This window comes from Staurois parvus, unplaced genomic scaffold (assembly GCF_062004578.1).
Source record: "Staurois parvus isolate SC_StPar_1 unplaced genomic scaffold, SC_StPar_1.0 ptg000022l, whole genome shotgun sequence".
Lineage (NCBI taxonomy): Eukaryota > Metazoa > Chordata > Amphibia > Anura > Ranidae > Staurois > Staurois parvus.
In genome coordinates, this window is record NW_028317818.1 from 6,509,825 (window position 1) to 6,535,664 (window position 25,840).

Consider the following 25,840-nt stretch of genomic DNA (forward strand, 5'->3'; position numbering starts at 1 on the left):
GAAAGGGGTGGATTTTGGAAATGTTGATGTGGCAAGATTTAGCCAGTGATTGGATATGGGGCCCAAAGGAGAGGTCAGAGTCTAGGATTACACCTAGCACCCTGACATGAGGGGAGGACCAATGGTTATGCTGTTGATCTTAATGGTAAAGTCATGAGTGGGGGATCCGGGGGGAGGAAATATTACAAGCTCGGTTTTGGAAAGATTGATTTTAAGGCAGTGGTGTTATATCCATGCTGATATGTCGCTTAGTAGATTTGTGATATGTGAGGTGATTGAGGGGGTGAGCTGGGGAGTGGAGATAGAGATCTGGGTGCCATCAGCATAGAGGTGGTATTGGAAGCCATGGGAGGTTATCAGTTGGCCCAGGGAGGAGGTGTAGAGAGAGAAAAGGAGAGACCCAAGGACAGAACCTTGGAGTACCCCAACAGAAAGAGGGAGAGGAGCGGAGGAGCAGGAGTTGTATGTGACACTGAAAGTGCACTGAGAAAGGTAAGAGGAGAACCAGGAGAGAGCAGAGTCACGGAGGCCGATGGAATGGAGTTTACTGAGGAGGAGCGGGTGGTCAACTGTGTCAAAGGCAGCAGAAAGGTCAAGGAGTATGAGCATGAGGTTTTAGCAGTTAGTAGGTCGTTAGTGAGTTTTAGTAGGGCAGTTTCAGTGGAATGTTGTGGGTGGAAGCCAGACTGTCGGGGATCACGAAGGTTGTTGTCAGTGAGGCAGCTGTTCTTACAGGTGTGAACAATGCACTGGAGAAGTGTGTTTACTGTTTTGCCTGCAAATTGGGTTGTAAGTTTGATGAGCCACTCTCATGATTACTACACTGCATTTCTCTCCTGCAGTACTGTTTTTTGAATCAACTTTACTGCTAACTGGGTCAACCCTCTTATCAGTACTAATAATGCTGATTTAATCCTGGTTCACACTGAAGTAGCACAATTTAAAAGCTGCAGGTCAGTGCGATTTTGGGTGCAACTTGCCTGACATCTGTTCAACTCAATGCACAAATGTCTATGCAAGTTGCACCTGAAATCGCAAAAAATAGTGAACCTTTTTTTCGAATTGGTGCAGCACTGCATAGTCAGAGTTGCACCAGTTTGAAAGGTTCCATTGCTGATAATAGGTTGCGACATGTCATGAGATTTGGAACTGTGAACAAGGGCTTACTGTCCAGAGGGGAAAATGTAGACAGAGAGGTGTCATGGGAGGCTGAACTGGTTATCCAGAAAGCTCAGTTGTTTTATCACAAACTCTGTGGGGTTTACTTACTAAAGCTGGAGAGTGCAACATCTGGTGCAGCTCTGCATAGCAACCACTCAGCTTCCAAATTTTATTGTCAAAGCTTAATTAAAAAAGCTGAAGTTAGAAGCTGACTGGCTACCTTTCACAGCTGCACCAGATTTTGCACTCTCTAGTTTTAGTAAATCAACCCCCATGTGTCAGATGCCTAGCTGTGCAGTTTGGAATAGTATGCATTAATCACAAGAGTGGCCTACACAGAATTATAAATACTGCTGAGTGTAAAACAGTAGACATATCTGTATGTCAGCTGTTTATTTTATATTTTTATCTTTCAGCATGTTACTTGTGTATATCTGCATGTAACAGCTATCTCCAAACCTTTAGACAGCATATTTAAAGATACATGTTCTTTAAATGAAACGTGCAATTGGCTCCCTTGTGAAAATACTAGCTTTCAGGCTTCATTGCAGATTTTTTGGCTTTAGTGCTTGAGGAGTCACTGCTCCAGAGCATATGGTACATGTGGGCTTAAAGATGTAAGATGACACACTGCATAGGTATGCATACACTCAGAGGCATCCCTAGGGTTGGTGTCACCCCTTGCGGTAACACTCCCTCTGACAAGACCTGCAGAATGGAGCGGATCTGTGGATTGAGCATAATGGATCAGACTCCGATCCATTATGCTCAATCCATAGATCCAATCCATCCTGTGGGGATTGTCGGCTTTCTTTACAACTTACCTTTTCTTGTAGCGGGTCTGGTGTCACCTCGTATAGGTTGCATGCCGATGATCCCAGCAGGATCCATCCTGTGGGGATCGTCGGCTTGCTTTACAACTTACCTTTTTGTGGAGCGGGTCCGGTGTCACCCCATGTGGTCGGTGTCACCCTGTGCGGACCGCACCCCCCGCACCTGCCTTGGGACGCCACTGCTTTAACTGCATGGTACCAAGACTGCCCAGGGACAGTTTATACCTGTTCTACGTTAATATATATGTGAGATGGGGAAACAGCTCTCATTGTTTGAACACTGTTTGTGTGGAGTAAATTAAATGTTTTGACTAACATTCTGCGGTTTAGCCACAAGATGTCACTGTTTTCCTAACACAGCCTCAGACTGCATAGATATTTCTATATTCATGAAGAGGTGGGGGTTTCACACAGTTTAGAGAGAACAGGAAGGGGAGAGAGCAGCCATGTTCTGGAGAATGGTGAATGAGGGGGGCCGTGTGAGCTGAGAATCTGATGACATCCAGGTGTGGGAGCATCCCTCCGTAACCAGAGCTGCAGCTAAGTGAAGCTGATGAGATTGCTGCCAGGAAGATGATGAGATTGCTGCCAGGAATGCTGAGGAGATTGCTGCCAGGAATGCTGATGAGAGCAGAGGAACTAAGAAACATATACGGCGGGACCGCATGCTTGTTGGAGAGACATTTATTCTGTTTAGAGTCACCAGCGGATGCAAAGCAGACACGGGTTGGTAGGATCGTGCACGCACCTCATTTCAGTGTTGGCGCCTTGAGACCAGGCCTATAGTTAGTTAGTTAGGGTCTCTGTTTGCGTCAGGCCACAAGTGTTGTTACTGATCATTGGAAGGACTCCACAACTTAAAGTGACATTTCACATTGGAGAGCTAATAAAATCCTACAAACTCAAGCCAGACTGGCGTTTTGCTCAGAAGGAATACTCAGGCACATGCCACAGGACCAGTTATGGGAGGGGGAATACTGTAGATTTGTGTAAGATTGTAAGCTGTTGTGCTGCACCACAGGCTAGCCCATACCATACACCCATACACCGATTCCTGCTCTTTTAGGGTAATAACGGGTAAGGTGTGGCAGCTTAGTTGTGCCCGCCAGTAGGTAAATTACTACTCTTTCTGCCTTCATCATCAGAAGGCGCCGTGCTGTGCAGCACAAGGTTCTCAGCCTTTGGGCTGGGTGTATGTAAATTTATTGTATGTTACCAGCATTTGTGGTTGTGTTTATTTGCCACATCTAACTAAAATTCTGTTGTGGCAAAAGCTGGTGTTGGGGTTGCTTTCATCGTTCGTGACTTTACTGTATCCTGGGGAGCCCACCCCGGTACACGGCCTACATATAGATAGCACACAACTCCCAAGGTAGGTACTTGTGGACCTGCCCAGACACCATACTATTGGTTAGTGGTGTTCCATTCATCTGAATGCAGGCAATCCCCTTTACTGGTTTACTGGGAAGCAGCAGCTGCAGGGACACAACCATTATTTCAGGTACTTATATAGCGCCGTCAATTTACACATCACTATATATATATATATATATATATATATATATATATATACATATATATATTTATATATATTGTACATTCACATCCATCCCTATTCCTCAAGGGGTGTACAATCTAAGGTCCCTAACTCACATTCATACATACACATACTAGGGCCAATTTTAGACAGAATCCAATGAACCTGCCAACATATCTTTGGAGTGGAGCCACTAGTCCCAATTTGGCAGCCATGAAGGTGTGCCTGCATACACACTGTCCGCAATTGTGAACATGCACCAGCACCTGCAGGCTGCCAAATTGGGACCAGTGGCTATGTCCATGCAGCTGCTGCTTCCCAGTAAACATGAATGGAACTGCCTGCAATCAGATTCATGGAACACCTGTGAAACCCATGCCGGTGAAAAACCAACCTTTGAATGGGTGTACGCATAGGTACGCCAATGAAAATGAGGCCTACCAGTTTAAAGCATATTTAAAATGCATTTAATGATTTTAATAAATACATAACTGTATTCACTGGTGTTTTTAATTGCAGCCTGGATTTCAAGCGATATTAATCCCAAAAGCACACATTTATTATATTGCAGTTTATTAATTCATAAATGTGATGGCTGCATTAATTTTCTTTCATTTATTTTTATCCAGAGATCCTGCCAGTAAATCTGTTAATTTTTAACAGAGCAAGCTCTCCTGCAAATGTAGCAGTTAGAGGCATGACACTAACTATTTACCACTGACAGAGAAGTTTACTAGGATCAGCTTTTATTTATTCATGAAAAATCTGTATCCCAAAAGGAAAAAAAACTGTTTCTGTAGCTGCTTGTGTAACTGCGGTGTGATTTTGGCTTCAATTTGTCAGTGTATCTAAATCCGCTAGTGCATCTAACACTCCTCTATCTGAGACTGACAATGTTGCTGTGAGGACAGTCTAAGAACGCGTGTTAATGTCCAGATCACAGGTGAAAACAGTGGGCTAAAAGCCTAAAAATAAAGAAAACTAAATGCAGCAACCACATCTAAGAACTGATAAGCTGCAATATATTACAATTTTGGTTTTGGGTTTAATACCACTTTAAGAACTTCTACTCATAAATAAGCATAAATGAAACATGCAAAGTCCTATAAAAAGCAATGTAATACAAATGAAAAAATTCACTATTACCAAATGTAGCAAAAAGGTATGTAACATTTGAGAAATGAATCACAAACTTGATGCATCTGTAGGTTTCAAATATTTTTGTTAAATAGAAACAAAGAAAAGTGGCGGCAGAAAAAAGGCCAAGAGGTCCATGGAGTCTGGCCATTTTTTTTAGACATGTTTTGAATTTTTATTTTTGTTAACATTTTTGCCTGAGCGTAGATCTATGTTTGCATGTGTGAAAGCACTTACTGATGACTGACTCACTACCTCTGCTCATTGTCTGTTCCAAGGATCAACTACCCTTTCAGTAAAACAATACTTTCTAACATTAGTTTTGAATTTTCCTCCAGTTAGTTTGAGGCAATGTCTTCATGCTCTTGATCTTTATTTCATATTGAAAATACTGCCCTCCTGAACCTTATTCACCCCATTGATGTATTTAAAGGTTTCAGTCATGTCTCCCCTTTCCCTTCTTTCCTCCAGACTGTACATGTTAAGTTCCTAAAGTTGCTCTTGATATGTTTTATCCCCCAGACCTTTCATCACTTTTGTTACCCGTCTCTGGACTTGTTTTATCTTATCAATTTTTTTTTTGTAAGTAAGGTCTCCAGAACTGGACACAGGATTCTAAAGGAGGTTTCACCAAAGATTTATATAGGGGAATCAGGATCTCCTTCTTCCTACTGGTGACCCCTCTAGTAATGCATCCTAGAGCTCTATTTGCATTTTCACTACCTGGTCACACATTTGCTCATTTTGCAATCATCTGAATTCAGTACCCCCAAAACTTTTTCTTCTGTAACGCTGGCCAACACTGTACCCACAATGTTGTACTCTGTCAATGAATTATTTTTCCCTAGGTGCATTATTTTAAATTCAGAAACATTGCTTTGACCCATATTCCAGCAATGCCAATGTTCCATGTTACAGACACCTCCAGGGATAACAACCCTATTACACACCTTTTGTATCATCAGCAAAAAGACATACCTTACCCAACAAACCTTTAATTATATCACTTACAGTGGATATAAAAAGTCTACACAAATAAATAAACTGACAAATAAATTGAATAATAATGCAGACTTTTGTCACTTGTAATATCCAAGTCTTAAATGGTAGAATTACCAATGTCAAAAATTACAGCTCATTGCACATATGGATCCTACAGTTTTTCCTAAATATTCTGGTCAATATTGTTCTTTTTTTTTTTTTCTTCTTTTTTTTCTAAGCCTGTCTGATTGGATGATCACCATTGGGTAAACAGCAGTTTCCAAGTCTCAGATTGCTAGGTCAATTCAAGATAAACTCCCTTAGGAAGGTTGCACCATGTTTTACATTTCTTTGGAGATGTTGACAACTAGATATGTTGTAATCCAAGCATAAACATGCACACTACTGTTGCTATTTGAGCTGGATATGAACTGTTTACTGGGTCTGCATACAGTGTAACTATTTATGAGATTGAGCAGACTTTGGGAGTTATTAAAGACTAATTGATTTTTTTAAGTCAAAAGGCTACCCTTTACAGTGTCTAGTGACTATCTGTATTATTAAATGTCACCATATGTACCACATTACCTACATGATAATGACACTGTTATGTCAGTACTGGCTCTTTACTATAGCCTCATCAGTAAGTGTGTGCCTATTCCCATGTCTCTTTGAATTACCTGGGTGTTTCACATTATCTTCCTTTATAAGTGCCAACATACTTTCAGCACAGTATCTTCTCCAAAATGGATAGTGGATTTCATAGATAGAGACATCAGTGGTGTTAGAAACACTCTCTGGTAATGCTAATAATATATGCATGTTGTTTCAGGTGAAAGCCCTTTTTAAATGTGTCACTGATTTTGCCTTTTTACTGTAAGTTAAAGTAATGTTTTTCAGTGGCTTACTTAATGATTCTAAGCATCTCAGCACTGCTTGTTAAATTGTAATTTGTGCATTTTAAACTCCCTTATAGCCTCTGGCTTTGACCTAATTTTGTGAAGGGTTTGGCATGGCAATTAAAACAGATGTTACTAAATTATACAGTTGTTGTAAAACAGATTACATGACCGTAGAGGAAAACATAGGAACTAAATAAAAGGATTATCACAATTTGCTTGATATCCCAAATATTCTGAGCAGCTGATGGTTCTTTATCAGTCATACATTGCTCTTTCACTGCAACCTTTTCAAATTTACCAGTAAAATTGATTATAGAGCACAAAATGCTTAAAATTGTACTGCCACAGTGGCTATGAGTTTAAAACATAATTTTCTCTTCTATCTTGTTCCTTTTCAAGTGTGTTGTCACTAGAACATAAAACATGTATCAAAAGATAACCCAAAAATGATGGACACCTTTTTTTGTCTTGCAGTATACTGTATATTATACTGTATATTGATTATGCTGTCTGTTTTTTTAGTCAGTGAAAACACTCAGGCTTTTTTTGGCATTACTACCATTATCGTTTTGACAGCTTTGGCTGTATGTTCAGTTCTAGGTCAGTTCGCACGGCTAGTCAAATATGACAACATGACAAGATTAAGTTAAACTGCAGTTTTCTGATTTATATAAGGACATTTTTGTTAATGTTTGCATAGTAATTTTGAAGTATTTCTTATAAATTAACAAAAGCACAATGGGCATGTCATGTCAACATAGGGGAAATACACTTTTTGATACAAAACGCAAAAAAAAAAAAAAAAGCATTGATAACACATTGACAAAAAAATACTTTATTCACATTAGGGAAACATCATTTTTACAATAGGTTAAATAAATAAATTAGATAGATCTTGGGGTTAATTTGTTAGCAAAGAATGATGTGCAGACAGTAGCAACAAACTGGCAGCCATCTGAAAATCAGCTGATCGGTAATGTTGCTGTTGGTTTTTTTTTCACTGTAAAGAACCCATTACCTGTTTGCAATAGCTTATTTGATAATCAAATATCACTTGCTTATGAGGGAAATGCTTAAAATGCAACATACTGTAGGTAAACTGTATTTCTTGTGTGTAGATGTGCAAGATTTTAGATTGATTGTGGATAAACCATTAGAGGGTTCACTTGAATTAACCCTGTGAGCAGGTATTTTGTAGCATTTAAGGGTTTCCATTTTTTGCATGATGTTGCCATGGCGCTGAAAAGTATCATGGGTATTGAGGCTTTGAGGATTATCACCAACTCTGAAGATTAAGCGCTTTAAAAAGAGCTTTGATAGGGTGCAGTAATACTAATGGCTACCATTAACTTTGAAGACAGTCGGCCAAGGAATAAAGATAATTAAATTTGTAGAGACCATGATCAAAAGCTTATGGTTATTCCATGTGATATTCACAATTGGAAATTTGTAAACTCAAAAGACAGTACTTCTTCATGGTCTGTGATATCACAATTGAAGCAACATGGCAAGAAAAAGACATCCTTGCACAGTGACCTCTTTATTTAATATATATCTACATGAATAAATCTCTTTTATATGGGTACTGTTGTTAAACATCATGGATCTCTAGCCCCGGAGGACTAAAAATATTGAAGCAGGCAAAGAGGTCAACAATGAAAAGAGAAAACCTTTTATATCCTTAGCCTTCATTTTTGTTCTCTAAGGAAAACATTTAAACATTTTCTAAAACAATATACAGTGCCTATTAGTATCATTTTCTTTGAAAATCTATTCAGTAATATTTTCTGTTTTATGTAGTATTCAGCACTCACACGGATTACTAAGTACTCTTTTGCTATTTGGTAATTAAATGTCCTTTTATCTAGTCTGAAAGTTTACCCTCATGTCTTTTGATGTGACCTTAAAACGATCAACTTTCCACTTAATTTTCAAGTTCCACTTTTGTGATCATATCTCTTGTTTTTTTGCATCTTTTTATGGGTGAAAACATTTAATTACGGTAGTTAATACTTGCAAATTATATTCTCAATATTCTTTATTAAACTGGATCTTGACTGTGGAATCCACATCCAAAACAGTCAAGAAATTGGCTAAAAGCAAGACACTAGTATTGCCTGCAGGCTTTCTAAAGCTGATCTTTTTCCCAGGACTGACTTACCATATCTCTTTCTGCACTATGTCTACACTATACGGCAACAACCATCCTGATAGAAGATCAGAATGATTCCTGCTCATGTCAGATTTTTCTGCTTGATGACCTGGAGAAGCACATATCCACAGAATCAGGCAGCAGAATGATAAATAAGCTGCAGGATAAGTGAAGGAGTTACAGATCTTCCCAAGGAAATAGTACAAATGTTGAAGTAGAATTAGAAGGCAGCAGGAGAGGCAGACGAGATGTAGGATGGTATTTTTTGCCCTTTACCTGAATTAAGAAAAATAGCTTCACCACTTTCTTTCCAGCAGGCCCTTGGAAGAGTAATTTAGAGCACAGTAGTAGTATTACCAACTGTCAATATAAAGTTCAGGAAGGACCCTTCAATTTCCCTGTATTCTGTCCCTGGATAGAATCATTTCTAGTGTCACAGCAGTTATATTTAAAGGAAAGAGACAGTGCAATTAATATAGAAGTGTGCCTGAGACTGCATAGAGATCTGAGTGCCATGGAGATGCTCAGGACACAATAAAGATGTCCTTTCATGAAACAGAGATCAGCGCCACTCCTAAGGATCGTTGCTGATCTCACATCATTAGTGGTTTAGGAAACAGAGATGATCAGTGGAGAACATGTTCTCCGCTGATCATCTCTGCACACAGATTGCCAGTAAATGAAGGAGCGATGTCAGCCCTTCACTGGCTATCTGTGTTCTCCCTCCAGATTCTCCAGCCCAGAGCTGGAGAATCGGGGGAACCACAAACTAAGTAGCGGTAAATTACCGCTGCTTAGTAAACGGTGTTTGACTGATCTCTTACTGTAATCTCACAAGAGTATAGTAACAACAGCCATTTTCCAACATTCAAAGTGTTTGTAGATCACTTCTCTCTTCATTTGGAGAAGCGATCTACACCTCTTCATAAAAAGGCATTCAGAGGAGAACTCTCTCCTCTGAGAATGCCGGAGAACTGAGCAGCGGTCATTTACCGCTGCATGATAAAAGGACACCATAGTCACAAGATGCTCTGAGAAGCTCTAAGACAGGATACTCTAGGGTCATGAAGGGGCACAGAATGCTGTGGAATTACAGCATTCTGTGACGTCACTAGATTACTCTGGAGCACGGGAGATACTGGAGTCACTGCAGACACATAAGTTCGGGGGTCACTAGGATGACTGGAGCCATTGGAGACACAGATGTCACTGGAGTGTTCAAGTGACAGAGAGTCACTAAATGCACAGAAGTGCTGGGGGTCATGGGAAATGATAAACTCACAAGAGCGTATAGGAAAAACAGCTTCACCTATATACTTAGAAAAATGAAAATTCCCTTGCAAAGTAAAAGTTCACTTTGAAAAGTGCACAAGCTTTACTCATTTAGTAAACCAGCCACCGTGTAGCTATGGAAAAGCACCTACAGGTATATAATATCAAAGAGACATTTTGGGTTTTATTATAGAGCTCATTGTCACAGATGTTGAAAAATGGAGCCGACATGACATCTGTGAATGTGCAAATCTAGGGAGAAAGTTAATATATTATTCACTCGCAGAGGGGATCTCCGAAGATTTCATAGACAAAGTGCTAGAAAATGACAAGGTTGTTACAGGGGCTGAAGGACATCACTCAATATTTGTAGTCTCTTCCACTTATCTCCTTCATTGAGATGATAAAAAAAACTCTGTAATAAGGGGCAGCAGGCAGAGCTTCTTGACAGTGATAGCATTAAGTCTGCAAAAATTGATACAGGAGCAGAGAGAATCAACATTTTTTTTTAAAAGGAAGCCTGTCCTAACAGGAGAAGAGGAATTTCATGTAAAGATCTTTTGGAAATTTTCAAGGATATATTCCAATATGGCCTTGGTCTCTGGGAGACTGTGAGGATATATCCATTATCCAGGATTACTGGAGGATGGGTATATGCTGTGTTTGGAGAAAACATCTTGGTAATCCACTCAATAACCCAGAATGGGAGAGGTTGTCTTAGAGATAGCTAGAGGAAGAGACTTGACTGAAAAGCCTTTGGTTGGTGAGACATATGGAGTGATAAGAGGGCTTTCAAGTGAGCAATTGAGAGGACACACAGCATAGGGCTGAAGAATGTGTTAGAGCCAGGATGGGCCAAGAGTGGGTGTAGAAGTGGCTTGTGGTAAAATGAAGAAGGAGATGGCCTTGTGTTGGTGAGGCACATCCAGAGACATAATTTGGTAACAGGTTTTAAAAATAATACTTTTTTTAGAAGTACTTTTGTAGAATATTTCTGTTTTACCTGTTCCACAGTTCTTTCACAATATTTTAAAGGTTTTTAGGTTGTTGTACATATTATTTTGACTGGTAGATCGGAGACTGAAAACACATATCTATAATTGGATCTTCCTCAAGAACAGTTCATTAGTCGACATTTATCAATGTCCTTTTTTAGATTTCCTGTTGTGTTATACTATACAACAAGAGTGTGATTTCTTCTATTTGCACATTTAGATCATTGGCTTAAATTCAAAAGTTAGAGATTTATGTTCCAAGCCAAAACATCTGGTATATACACAATTATAGAAATCAGTAGGGGCCCATTTGAAAGTTGCATCTGGCTGATTTATTACGTGGAATAATGCAGGTGGATGTGCAAATATTGGCTGATGGGTTGTATGTTTGATTCAAATGAAGGAGGAAGGAATATGATGAGATGAGAAACTAATGATCTGGAAAAGTTAGAGAAAATAGAGGCATGATTAAAATACAATTGTGTAGAAATGTTGTTGAACCCATAAGAATGTTCTGGATTTCTTAATAACCACTAAATTGTGATCTGATATTTAATTGACTTTTAAGTCCTAATATTAATCAAAGATGAGTCTATTTTAACGCACAATACATTTCAAATTCTACATTGTCCTAAAGTTTATATGATCAAGGTATTTTTTTTTAAATGTATGTAAATACCATCTAGAAAAGTAATTGAAAACAGGTGTTCCACTCAATGTATGTACTAGATGTACGTAAGAGGCACTTTGTATACAGCCATATTGGGGAGGGGAAGGGAGGGAAAAATACTACTAATGGGGCCATTAGTTTAATAATTTCAATCCTTCTTATCTAGATCTAGGATGCTGTCCATCTAGGCAAGATGGTGCATGTCAGGATGTTCTGTGCTGAATCACACTCCTCTTCTGTCAGCGGTTGCTGTCAAGCTGCTTGTGTATACTTACTTACTCATTCTTTTCCAGAGAGCACTACAGTGGTTATTGGTGGCAAAGCATTTTGAGGGGGTGGGTCTTCCTTTCTGAAACTTTTTGTTTTGTCATTTAATGCTGTTAATTTGCTAAAGAATTAAATGTTTTTTTTTAAAAATAAATTTCCAGTTTGCAAGGGAATTTGTATTTAGCTTAGTAAATGAGTTGAAAATTCAATTTGCAAAAAATACCCAGTCACATGCAGGATTTTTGCTTGCACAAAATTGGATGAATAAAGTCAGCACAACCTCTTCTTATTTATTAAAAACAGGTAAATGTGCTTCCAACATGAAAATCCAATTTGATATTTGAACAGCCTATTCACCTTCATTTGTGCTTTTGACCTGTTTTGCTGTGTAAAAAATTGTTGTAGTTTGGGCATTGATCTTTGCAACACAATTCTGTGTATGTGCAATATGGAATATTTTTTGTATAAAAAAAAATTCCATGAAGATTTATTAAAGCTAATCTCATATCCTACACATTCCTAGGTGCTTTTGATATGTGACAGACAGAAAGCTAGAAAGGTATTGGGCTCAAGGCAGACTCTTCTTAAACTAAGCTTTGCCTATGTCCCCATCACAGGCAAAGCTTAGTTTAATTCTATCTGTGAACTGCACACATTCAAATGATGAGGAAAGAAAAAAGGCTTATTATGTACTGGTTTTTTTTTTTAAATCATTCTTTATGTAATAAATAGTTTCATCACATACACAGGGCATTGCATGCAAAAACATTGTCTTGGGATCCACAGGCATAGCTAGCATTTAAAAAAAGTTAAAGTGTGAGCAGAAAAAATTTGTAGTCACAGCAGAGTGATTAGTATATTATCTATAATCTTTATTTTGTAGAAAAATGAAGACTGTAGTCCATGTACAGTACTGTCACCCATTGTCTCACAGTTAGAGGTGAGGAGAAATGGGGACGTATGCCTTGGCCACGTTTGACAACTGCAGTAACATGGAATTTTCCAGGCATTGGGGTGAGGTGAAGAAAAATTTCTGCTGGGTTGTCTGATAAAGAGAAACTGGTGATTTGTTGTATGATCTCTAGGACAGATCACCAAAAAGTGTGCAAACTAGGCATTCCTAAAAAAACGTAAAAACATATAAATTTCTGTGCTACAATGCCAGAATGTTGCAGATAGTCATGGAGAGAGTATGGCTAAAGTAGCTGATGTTCTCTACCACCTGGTTACAATCTTGTAAGACATTTATTGGTATTATTGCGTATTGTTGCAAAGACTAAGTTTCTATCTTTTTGTTTCTTTGAAAATGTGATACCTTCCATATCCAAAAAAACATGATCTCCTTATGTGTGTGCATAGTATATTAATTCAGGATATGGAAGTGACAAGGCCTGACATATCGGGTCCTTGAATGTGCATGTCCTTTCAAAAGCAGTTAGTTCCCTTGTAAATTGTTGTGGGAAGGGGAGATAATGCAGTAAATGAGATAGTTGTAATTGTCTCCAACTGTCCAGTGTCGGCACTTCTCGTGTCTCAGAGCGGGAGGAGAGGTTAGACTACCCGGTATTAAGTCTTTCAACCTGACTAAACTATTGTTGGCCCATCAACTAAAGTCGATGCTCAAATGAAAATCCGTAAAAGAAGGTGAATCCAGTCATCAAGGGAAAAGGAGGAAAAAACCCAAACATTCAGTGAGACTGGAGAGAAAGGGTGACACCTCAAAATCCCTGGTGACAATAGAAAGTGAGTAGGAGCTCTAACTGGAGCTATTAGGCTTTCAAATTAATGAAAAGCCAACAGTACATTAGGGGTTAACCCCAATCTTACCCATGGTAGATGGCACAATGGTATTTCACCATGTGGTTCCACTCCAACTCCACTCTCCACCAATGGGGGCATGCAAGATATATAGACTAATAGTGCAGTATGTCCTTATATAAAAGTTTATTAAAAGTAAAATATTGCACTTACAATTGGTTAAAAATATAAAGCTGTCAAAGACAATCACGGGGCTGCAGCAATCCCAATACCATACACAGATGTTCCAGCCGGGAGCCGTTCAGCATGGTGACGTCAGGTTAAGTGCCACCCAATGCATTTCATCATACGTTTAAAGTTTTAAGGGGCGTGGCCAAATGTCAGCCACCATGCTCTATATATACAGCATGGACGAAGAAGGACTTTCTTCTTTACGCTTGAACAACAGGAAGTAACTGATCAAGCTCACTGAGTAAGCTGGCTGTATTCCCATCTTGTGGAAAGAAAAGGGTAATGCGCCCAATACTTACAACCAAGCTCACTAGGTAAGCTGGCTATATCCCCATCTTGTATAGAAAAGGGGAAATGCACCCAATATTTTTTTAAAAAAGGAAAAAGAGTATAAACATACACATACATAATATAATATATAAATGTCCCCAAAATTCCTGATTGTGTAAGTCTTCAACCTATATTCCTGAATAAAGGGCTTAAAACATACAATCCTGTAAAAAATGTTTTAAATTACTTCAAGGATGAAAAATAAATTATAATAATCTGGGTAAAAAAAGACAAAAAATATAAAAAATGTATGTGCATTGATTTTTTTTTTATTTGCATAAAGAGGAGAATCATCTCTCTTTAATAGGTATAAATAGTACATATTTGCCAAAACAAATACAGTATAAAGAATCTCCAATATAATATTATTATTCACCTCTTTATGCAAATTGAATACCTTTTTTTAATACACAAACTTTTTTTATATCTTTTAAATTTTTGTTTATTTTCTGGATTACTATCATTTATTTTCCTCCTTGAAGTAATGTAAACATTTTTTTACAGGATTGTATGTTTTAATATAGAATATAGGTTGAAGACTTACACAATCAGGAATTTTGGGGACATGTATATTTTATATTGTTTATGTTTATACATATAGTGTTTGTAAGCATTGGGTGCATAACCCTTTTCTTTCCACAAGATGGGGATACAGCCAGCTTACTCAGTGAACTTCCTGTTGGTCAAGTGTAAAGAAGAAAGTCCTTTTTCATCCATACCGTATATATAGAGCATGGTGGCTGACATTTTGCCACACTCCTGAAAACTTCAAATGTATGATGAAATGCATTGGGTGGCACTTAATCTGACATCACCATTCTGAACTGCTGCCGGCTGGAACATCTGTGTATGGTATTGGGATTGCTGCAGCCCCATGATTGTCTTTGACAGCTTTATATTTTTAACCAATTGTAAGTGCAACTTTTACTTTTAATAAACTTTTATATAAGGACATACTGCACTATTAGTCTTTATATCTTGCATGCCACTATTTGTGGAGAGTGGGGTTGGAGTGGAACCACAGGCTGAAATACCATTGTGCCATCTACCATAGATAAGATTGGGGTTTAACCCCTACACCCCTGCTGAATGAAATGATTTTCATTCATTTGAAAGCCCAATAGCTCCGGTAAGAGCTCTTACTTACTTTCTGTTGTCACCAGGGATTTTGAGGTGTCACCCCTTCTCTCCAGTCTCATTGAACGTGTTGGTTTTTTCCTATTTTTCCCTTGATGAGTGGATTCACTTTATTTTATGAATTTTTATTTGAGCATGGACTTTAGTTAATGGACTTTTCAAAATATTACTTTTGAATATTTGTTTTAGCGCTGCACTTTTTGCACTATACTATTTGAGGTTTGTATCATTCACCTGTGCTAGCTACCTTCACTATATAACTATGTAATCTGAGCACAGAAATGTATTTGGGTTCAAATCATTGTTGGAGCCCATACCCAGAAAAGTCTGTCTGTTTGTCCAGAGAGAACCGTGGTTTTCTTAATGGAGCTAGAATCTGTCATTTAAATTACTTTAAAATAGAATACAATGCCCTTCCGTCAGGTATCTTTTGCCACAATCAGATTATTTATATTCTAAATTCCCTGTTCACTGTGCCTAATTGAAACTCCCTTAACGTAACAATGGGATCAAATACAAATATGGACTTCCAAGACTGACAGAAAGTCACAAATAATGCACTCTTGATCTCCCTCAATACTGCTTTGGTAGACATCAGTTATAGAACACATATCAGAAAAGTAAAGCTGCATCCTCAGACTCCACAAAACGTCAGTGGCAGACAATCTGCCAGAAAAAGACCATATAACTGAGCTTCTAGGGCATAAAATGACCTATTTGTTTATGGTACACAATACTAACAGATAATATGAAAAATCTTTATTAATTTGCAAATATAACAAATGAAAAATTAAAAAAAAAACACTTTCCACCAACATTAATAGACAATGTTGCCTTAATACCAAATAATATGTCTAAACATCAAATGCACATGCATATATTCCACACATATATCGCCTATCAAAGCATTAAAAATCTGCATTCAGGACTGTATGTATCCTCCATCAAAAAATATCCCATGAGTGAAGCTGCAGAGATAAGGTAACCCTCAATAATTAGTGAACTAGAGGTGTGTTACCACATTCCTACTAGTACTCTAGGTAACCACTGTTCAGCATACCTCACACAAGCTATCAAAAGCATATAAGGAAAATAATAAAAAACATAAGTCATCTGGATAAATGAATCAACAATTTTTTTTCTTTTCTTTTGTTATCCGCGGAGGTGTGAAAAACAAAAACCCATAAGTGAACAAAAAACATTCAAATGCAAAACACAAACACAAAAAAATGCACTTAGGGGTGTGCTTTAGTCCATCCCCGAAGGGGTAGGACCTCTACCCTGATCCCCCGAGGGCACAAAGGCTCCTGACAGGGACAAAAGTTTCTACATGGTCCACCTAGCCAAAAGGCCTGGCAGATCCCTTTCCTTGATTTCCAAAGCCAACCATCAAGTACTAGGTCAAGGAGCTCTCCCAAAGAGAGCTCCCTCCCAGGAGCAGGGGAGGAAGAAACCTAATGGCCATGCATCCTCCCCCTAGACTTCAGGGCAGGCCCGAGGACCCACACACTCAATCCAAGTGAGAAAAAAACACTCAAAGGTGAAAGGTGACAAAACGATGGGAGAAAAATAAAAGCATATATACATAAATAAATAAATAAGTGGCTGTTCAATCGTGCACTGGCTAGGCCCTGAGGCCCGTAGCAAAAAAACTGCCCTGGACTTAGCCAAAAGGCCTAGCCCTAAAAGGTGCAGTGCAGAAAAAGTGTTAGAACAGTGACCATAGGCACTTTTCACACTTGGGATCCCACTCCCATGTGCTACTAAGAGCACCCCTGAGGCGACCACTCTCAGGGGGCACTGCTCCGCAAACTCTTTGCCTCCCCGGCCCATTTTTTTTTTTCTTTTAAGTCCGCAAACGTGCAGATAATGAAAAACCCGTAAGTGAATCACAAAAAAAGTGCAAGTGTAAAACACCACACGAAAAAGTGCACTTAGGGGTGTGCTTTGTCCTTCCCCCCAAAGGGGATGGACCACTGCCCTGATACCCCGGGGCACGAAGCTCCTGACAGGGACAATGTTCCCATTTTGTCCTCCTGGCCAAAAGGCCTGGTGGACCACCGTTCCTTGTGTCCAGCCGAAGCCAGACACCCAGTACTTGGTCAGGGGGCTCTCCCGAAAAGAAAACCCCCTAGGGACAGGGGAGGAAGGAACCAAAAGGCCACACATCCTCCCCCTAGACTTCAGGGCAGGCCCGAGGACCCACACCCTCCATCCTGTGAGAAAAAACACACACATAAGTAAGAAAAAGTGACTAAATGTGGGAGGTGTAATAAATTAAATAAATAAAAAATAAAAAAGTGGTCGTGCCAAATAGTGCACAGACCAGGCCCTGAGGCCTGTACAAAAATTGCCCTGGTCCTAGCCAAAAGGCTTGGTCCTAAGGGAGCTGTGCAGGAAAAGTGGAAACACAGTGACCATGTGCCATCTTCACACTGTGGGGTCCCACACCCAGGTGCTACTAGTGGCACCCCTGAGGCAACTACTCAGGGGGCACTGGTTTGCGGACTTTCTGCCTTCCCGACCCCTGGCCAGACAAGGTAGATCCGTCCAAATCAGGAGGAACTAGGTCCTTCCGGTCTCCTCGGGAGAATTACTCACGGGCCCCAGCTACTACTCGTGGGCACCACGCTTTCTGTTCCCCCGGTACTAGCCGTCCAGGCCCCCATCATTCCAGCAGGGGTACTATACAACCAGCCATCCCCGCAAAGCTAGAATGGCCATGAAGCACCCCCACTGGACACTGATAAGAACAGATACTACACTTGATCTTAGCCAAAAGGCCGAGAAGCGAACCGATAATATGATAATTACATTGTGGTCCAGGCATGCTGTATTAAAGGAGTGTAAAAATATAATCAACAATTTTGAGTAGTCTCTGCCTTTTTGGATCAGTTCTCTCAACAGTAATGCATAGAAATCTAAATATGGAAATCACTGGGGTTGATTTACTAAAGGAAAAGGAAAAACTTTTTTAGCTTTGGATAGAGTAGAGGTGGATTAGGACACCTGTCAGGTTTTTATTATTGTCTGTGCCTCCGTTAGATTCACCCTTAATTCGATTCACCTGGGGACATCCGTGTCCCTACTGGAAGATGTCCCCTCTATTACTTTCTGGCGACAACCCAAAATTTGGGATTTTCTTTTCATGTCACTTTCATTATTAATGGTAAATGAGACAAATAAAGAGGGTGAATCTCCCTAATGGGGATAGACAGCAGTAAAAACCTAATAGGTGTTCTTATACCTCTCCACTCTATTTGAAATAAAAAAAAAGGTTTTTCCTTTAATTATGCTTTAAGTAAATACGAATTATCTTTATATTGAATGAAAATAATATGAAAAAAATCACACACATACTGTATATAATTACCATTCAACATTGTATTTTTATTGGTATAAGAAGGGTATTTACAGTATATAAGTATGTGGTTTTTTATACTATTTTCATCCAATATGTGTCATGTATAAAGATATTTTGTATTTACTTAATTTAACTTTGTTGTTTTTGATACACCATGTGTGTCCTGTGAAAGCAGCTGAGTGGTATTTTACCGCATTTCTTGAAAGGATAAGTTTACCTTTGAGAACATGCTACATGTTCCACCCATTTTTAGGGTGGAACATGTAACATGTTCCCAATGCTGCCCCCCCCCTCCCCTCCCTGTGACAGAAGTATGGGGAGAAGTTCTCCATACTATATGTCAGATTTGAAAACAGAGCAGTTGTGCAGGGCCACAGAGAGCTTAATCTCAGGGATTCACAGAGTGAATGAATGAACTGCACATCCCGACAGCTTGTAGTTTTCAATTAACTACCATGGCACTGTGGAGTACTGGGGTATTTCATTGATTCTTCCTGTCAGTATATCTACTGGTCCATACATCCTGTATGGGCAAGCACAAGGGCGGACTGACAACTCATGGGGCCCCCGAGCAATAGGGGATCATGGGGCCCCTGTGTCCTTGCCCACACTCAAAAAAGCCTATAAAAAAGGTACCAGGGGTATTTCATGGGGCCCCCTACTGACCTCGAGTGCCTGAGTGCTTGAATGGTCAGTCCGCCCCTGGGCAAGCAGATATACAGACAGATCTGAAGGGGACCTGCATGACACCAGCGATCTACTGATTACTGGTGCAATGCTTTCCAGGCTCCTACAGACAAAAATAATAAATGCACATTTTTTTACCTGCAAAAAAATGTGCATTCATTATTTTTGTGCAAAAGATGAACTTATCCTTTAAAGTGGACAATACCATTTTGTGAATTGAGCCCATTGGTGTTAAACATTTTCTAACTGGAAAAAAATAATACACAGTTCATAAGACAGGTAAGAGTAACAAAATGAGTTCCAGAGAGTGCTTTCATCAACCTACATCCACATTTGTACTTTCATCAGTCTATACTTAGACAATTAGACAATTAGTACATAAATGGAATAATTTTTGCACTCCATTCCCTAGAGTGTTTATACAACAATTTGAGCAAAGACAGTATTTATATAGAACACAAATATCCCTTAAGTGACAAAAAAAAGACATGAAAGCAGTTTCTTGCACTTAGGAAAAGAGAACCCAAGAGAATAGCATAAATAGCACATTGTGTTCAGGGGATGTTACCACAGTAGGTACTATTACTCTTCAGAGAAGAAACTGGTGTTTAAAGTTTAATAACTATATAGATGTTCCATTGCACTAGTAGGAACATAATTCTACAAACAAACTATACATACATACAGGGGTCTACTTACGAAAGGAGTAGAGTATGTTCACATTGCAAAGGAATTTTCACTTATCTTAGTGAATGTGGCAACAAAAATCACTTTGCAAAGAATAACCAATCAACTGCAAGAAAAATTAAATAAAAACAGGATTTTTGCTTGCAAATGATTGGATGATTAACCATTTGACGCCCGGCCTATGGCCAAATGGCGTCCGCAAAAGTGCATTACCTTTCCGGGAGGCCGCCATATGGCGTCCTCCCGCACAGTTCGCGCTCTTGCAGAGCCGCACAGCGGCGCGATTTGTCACCGGCCGTGTACGGCCGATGACAGATCTGAGTACCGGCCCCCGTTGCTGGTACCATGTGACCTGCTGTGACCAATCACAGCAGGTCACATGACAGTTGTATACAATGGATGGCTTCATTCATGCCATCCATTGTATACTACTGCCTAGCTGTGAATGGTCACAGCTAATCACAAGCACATGTCATGTGATTAGCTGTGGCCAAATCACAGCTAAGCACAAGAAAATAAAAACCCTGAATGAATCAATGTCATTCAGGTAAATGCTTGCTTATAGCAAAGTAATTCTTTGATATAAGCAAATTGTGTAAAAAAAAAAAAATGATCACTTCCCCAAAGTAGTACAATGTTACTATGGTAACATTGTACTACTTTGGACATAGTGAAATATGAAAAAAAATCTTAAAAAAAAGAAAAACAATTTTATAAAAAATTTAAAATAAAAAAATAAAATAAAATATATATATATTTTTTTTTCACACTGTCACCAGTCAGTGTCCCTGATCACCGCCATGACAGTTATATGATGAAACTGTACTGCACTGGTGACAGTATGTAAAAAAAAAATAGTGAAAATAATTTTTTAAATTTTTTCATTTTCCGAAAAATTATGACAAAAAAGATACGACTTAAAAAAACTCGCAATGCCTCTTATGAAGTACGTCGGACTGTCTACTTTGAAAAAAGTGGTCATTTGGGGGATATCTGTACTATTCTGACATTCTTGGACTTCAAGAAATTAGATTGGCTGTCAGTGCTTCAGGATTGATCAATATTCAGATCTATACCATATGTGAACTCTATAACTTTCCTACAAACTAAAAAATACATCCTAATTTGGGTTATTTTCACCAAAGACGTGTAGTAGAATACATCTCGGCCTAAACTTATGAAGAACAATTATTTATTTGCAAACTTTTATAACAGAAACAAAGAAAAACGTTTTTTTTTTCAAAATTTTCGGCCTTTTTTGTTAATTTAGCAAAAAATAAAAACCCCAGCGATGACTAAATACCACCAAAAGAAAGCTCTTGTTGTGTGAAGAAAATGATAAAATTTTAGTTTGGGTACAATGTTGTATGACCACGCAATTGTCATTCAAAGTGTGAGAGCGCTGAAACCTGAAAAATGGCCTGGGCAGGAAGGTGTAAAATTGCATGGTATTGAATTGGTTTTAGTCACTTTATTTGGACACCAGGAGCAAAGACCTTGTACTTGGGTATGGGGGCATGAGACTTATGCTTCTTCCTCTAAGTGACAGAGATGGCACTTGGCAACTGTCCACTCAATTATTCAGTGCTTTGACATGGAGGTAGGGAGAAAGTCCTTAGCCCTGTTCACAGTTTGGAGCTTCCTGTCAGGAGTCAAACAGAGCAAAAGAAAGTTAAGTATGAGTTACATGCAATTTATATTTTTGATATTTAATATCTCATGTGGTATGAGTTTGAAAGGAAAGCTCTTACCAAGAAGTGAAAGCTTCAACACAACAACAGAAATGTATTGTTGAATCGTGAAACGCTCTAAATCTAACAACCAGCAATCTATCTGGTTAATGAAAAGAGAAAAATTAAGTAAAATAATTATGAAACATTATCTAACATAATATTACGGCGCAACCAGTGGGACAGACAACACATAAGACAAACATGTATACATGTAAAGTGCCAATGAGATGTCCAATATATACCAATGTATTGTGTAGGACCCCCCTTGATGATGTTTAGATCTCTCTGTGTCTGATTCCTACGACCTAACCTAATATAGACCTATCTCTCATAGACTTGTATGGAGCCACCTTGATTGGTGGAATCTAATCCATGGGTACTCAACATGTGGCCCTAAAAGTGTTGCAGAACCACAAGTCCCATGAGGCATTGCAAGGCTGGCAGTTACAAGCATGACTCCCAAAGGCAGAGGCATGATGGGACCACAACAGCTAAAGTACCCATGTTATAATCCATCTATTCACATCTGGCTCACCTCATCCATGATTGGATAATTTACCCATCCCATGTATTTGATATAACTCAGCCTGTGACTATAGCACATCCCTTTTTGGAGGGAAAAGTAACTATGCACGATTATAGCCTTTGTGGAGGGAAAAATGAAGTATGCAAGGTCATTGCCTTTTTGGGGGAAAAATTAGGTATGTAATTTCCTAACCTGTTTATGGTCAAATTATGCATTCCTAGGCATATGGTCATCCTCACTGCATATCTAATGAGGGAGTCCTTTGAAGTGAATATAGTGAAAACAAAAGAAATTTAAATGGTCTGGTCTAGATAATTACATTGGCCCCATGGAGTCTTAGATAAGGCAATAAATCTAATCATCATCCCTTCTCAGATACAGTATCACTAGCAAATAATAGCACATTCCCTGTGACACCCACATGTACAGTACATCAAAATGTTCCCACATTTCAAAGGCATCTTGTTAATCAATCAATCAATCAATCAATCAATCACAGTACTAAACATTAATCATTATTTCCCCATATAGGTATACCAATATCTAATACCTCTAAATGTATAGCTTGTTTAAAATATAGTTATACAAATATCTATTTACATTTTCTAATGGGAATTACACATAAACCCCTCATAAGGCAACAGTATGTGCAGATGGAAAGGTCAGGTGCATGTGCAAACTACAGGTATATTTTAAGAATTTCAGTATGTACTGATCAGCGATTATGCTGTCTGCACCAATATGTCAAGGTTCCATCTGTATGACTATAAAACATTTCCACATTTTAAACAGTATTCCCATTGTACAGAAGAGTAAAATGTCCATGATCATTAGGTGTTCTACATTTCAGATCTCTACTGTTGCTATTGTGTAGCTGTTTGATGCATGAAAGAGTTAAAGTGTAACACTGTCTCCATCATTACCAGAAAAAGTATTTGTTTTTCACAATCCCCCATAACAGTTTTGTTACCTATTGATCCCGACACTTATTATTGGGTGACAATGTTGTTTGTTCTGTGGTGAAATTGCACAGCAAAATTGACACCCCATGAACAATCTTGAGGTAGCCAAATACTGCTTGAATTCTTGATAAATCCAACAAAATTTGAGGAGTGGGTGAACCTGTTGGCACCACCAAATTTCCAATACAATCTGATGTAGTCACCATTCATAGAGACAGGCAACTGTTGGTATCGAAGCTGCCTGAAAGCAGTAGTCGGCAGTGCTAATACCTTCATCCACACTGTATAAACCTGTATGGCTTTAGATGGACATTAACTGGTTTCCGTCTGGCCTCTTGTACAATGACTGCCAGGTGGGATTGTTCATGTTCTGGGAGGATGTCATATGACATCCTCCCATTCTTTGCGCACAGCCCAGCAATTGGTAGTGCGCCGTGTCCCTCAGACACAAGTGAATCACCGATCGGGGTAAAGAAGAAGAAAGTGAGTGGCTGATTCCTCAAAGCTCTACCGATTGAAGTGAGTTCTCAAACTAACTATGATGCACTAATTCCCAAGTGATACAATCAAAGCAACAATCTTTCCTTCTCACCACACATATTATTGAATAGTTCTCCTTTAATACCCCTCCTGTGTCTGACCCGTACATATTGTGGAATGCCCATAAGACCTATATATGAGGTATTCTCCTAACATTGTATGCAGGGTTAAAAAACAAAACACACAACAATAGATTACCTTACTACTGAAGCTTGTAAATTAGAGGCAGAAAACAAATTATCTCCTAATCAACAGTTATCCAAACTTATAACTGAACTAAGAAACTTACTTATTGAACAATTTAATAAAACTATTAAATTAAAAAAAATTACCCTCTACTCTCGTGGCAATAGGACTGCAAAATTCCTAGCTCATAGGATCAAAGCTCATAATGCTAAAATTAAAATTTCACACCTCTTGTATCCAGGGGAAAAACATTTAACCCCAAAGAAATTGCAGATTCTTTTGCCCCCCCTTATACAACCTAAAGATAACACATCTACTCCACAACCTTCTGAGGTTACCATACCTGCATTTATTGCCATACATAATTTGCCTAAACTTTTTTCCACTCATCTAGAATCCTTCAATACACCATTTATGGTCCCAGAAACAATCAAGATTATAAATCAGAAAATCCCCTGGCCAGGATGGGTTTTCCAATGAGTATTATAGGCAGTTTAAGAATATATTTTGCCTTTATCAAAACTCTGTTTTTACTACAGCCAGTACTTCTGCCTCATTCTACCTTGAGATGTTCAAGGCTTACTATACCCAAGCCAGGCAAAGAACTGACAACCCTGCCTAAATGTATGGATATATCTCTGTTAAACACAGATATCAACATTTTTGTAAAAATGATAGTACATCAGATACTTTCTTTTCTACCTACCCTTATCCAGCCAGACCAGATGGGATTTATGCAATGCAGACAAGCCTCAGATTCCACTCATAGAATATTCAATATCATACACTATGCTGAAACTAAAAAATTGCCTTCTCTGCTTCTTACCTTGGATGCAGAGAAATCATTTGATAGAATACATAGGCTATACACAATCCAAGTATTTAAACATTTTGATTTGATGGCTCTATCCTCACATCCATTCTAGCCTTGTACTCATGCCATCTACCCTGGAATATACAGTCAGGTCCATAAATATTGGGACATCGACACAATTCTAACATTTTTGGCTCTATACACCACCACAATGGATTTGAAATGAAATGAACAAGATGTAATTTAACTGCAGACTGTCAGCTTTAATTTGAGGGTATTTACATCCAAATCAGGTGAACGGTGTAGGAATTACAACAGTTTCCATATGTGCCTCCCACTTTTTAAGGGACCAAAAGTAATGGGACAATTGGCTTCTTAGCTGTTCCATGGCCAGGTGTGTGTTATTCCCTCATTATCCCAATTACAATGAGCAGATAAAAGGTCCAGAGTTCATTTCAAGTGTGCTATTTGCATTTGGAATCTGTTGCTGTCAACTCTCAAGATGAGATCCAAAGTACTGTCACCATCAGTGAAGCAAGCCATCATTAGGCTGAAAAAACAAAACAAACCCATCAGAGAGATAGCAAAAACATTAGGTGTGGCCAAAACAACTGTTTGGAACATTCTTAAAAAGAAGGAACGCACCGGTGAGCTCAGCAACACCAAAAGACCCGGAAGACCACAGAAAACAACTGTGGTGGATGACCGAAGAATTCTTTCCCTGGTGAAGAAAACACCCTTCACAACAGTTGGCCAGATCAGGAACACTCTCCAGGAGGTAGGTGTATGTGTGTCAAAGTCAACAATCAAGAGAAGACTTCACCAGAGTGAATACAGAGGGTTCACCACAAGATGTAAACCATTGGTGAGCTTCAAAAACAGGAAGGCCAGATTAGAGTTTGCCAAACGACATCTAAAAAAGCCTTCACAGTTCTGGAACAACATCCTATGGACAGATGAGACCAAGATCAACTTGTA

At 38.8% G+C, this 25,840-nt stretch overlaps 1 protein-coding gene and 1 pseudogene across 4 annotated transcripts in view; one reads left to right on the plus strand and one right to left on the minus strand.

Moving 5' to 3' along the window:
• The window catches only part of RBFOX1 (RNA binding fox-1 homolog 1), a 1,043,447-nt gene that overhangs the window by 1,010,383 nt on the left and 7,224 nt on the right, over positions 1-25,840 (plus strand). The gene's annotated exons all lie outside the window — the stretch shown is intronic.
• On the minus strand, positions 18,041-18,158 carry LOC149472190 (U2 spliceosomal RNA; annotated as a pseudogene).